This window comes from Chinchilla lanigera, unplaced genomic scaffold (genome assembly GCF_000276665.1).
Source record: "Chinchilla lanigera isolate Chin_1 unplaced genomic scaffold, ChiLan1.0 scaffold00019, whole genome shotgun sequence".
NCBI lineage: Eukaryota > Metazoa > Chordata > Mammalia > Rodentia > Chinchillidae > Chinchilla > Chinchilla lanigera.
In genome coordinates this window covers 10,747,602-10,747,958 of record NW_004955420.1, presented here as the reverse complement: position 1 = coordinate 10,747,958, position 357 = coordinate 10,747,602, and positions in this window count along the sequence as shown.

Below are 357 nucleotides of genomic sequence, written 5' to 3'. Positions count from 1 at the left end.
TAATAGCATCCTCCTGCCTCAGCCTGCCAAGTGCTGGGATTACAAGTGTGTACCACATGTCCAGTTTATTTAGACTTTTGCCATGAAAGATTGGATTACTGATTTAGATCTTCTTCTCTTCCTAATAAAAAGGCAGTTTTCCTCCAGGCTCTACTTCAGATCTGTTCACAAATTCTGATATTTTCTTTGACCCACAAGTTAATTAGGAATAATTGTTCAGCTATCAAATCCTGGGGGATAGTCCAGATACCTTCCTGTCATTTCCACTTAATTTCATTCCCTCTCAGCCAGAGAATATACTCTGCATTATGTCAATCCTTTTAAATGTGTTTAGGGGGCTGGGGATTTAGCTCAGCG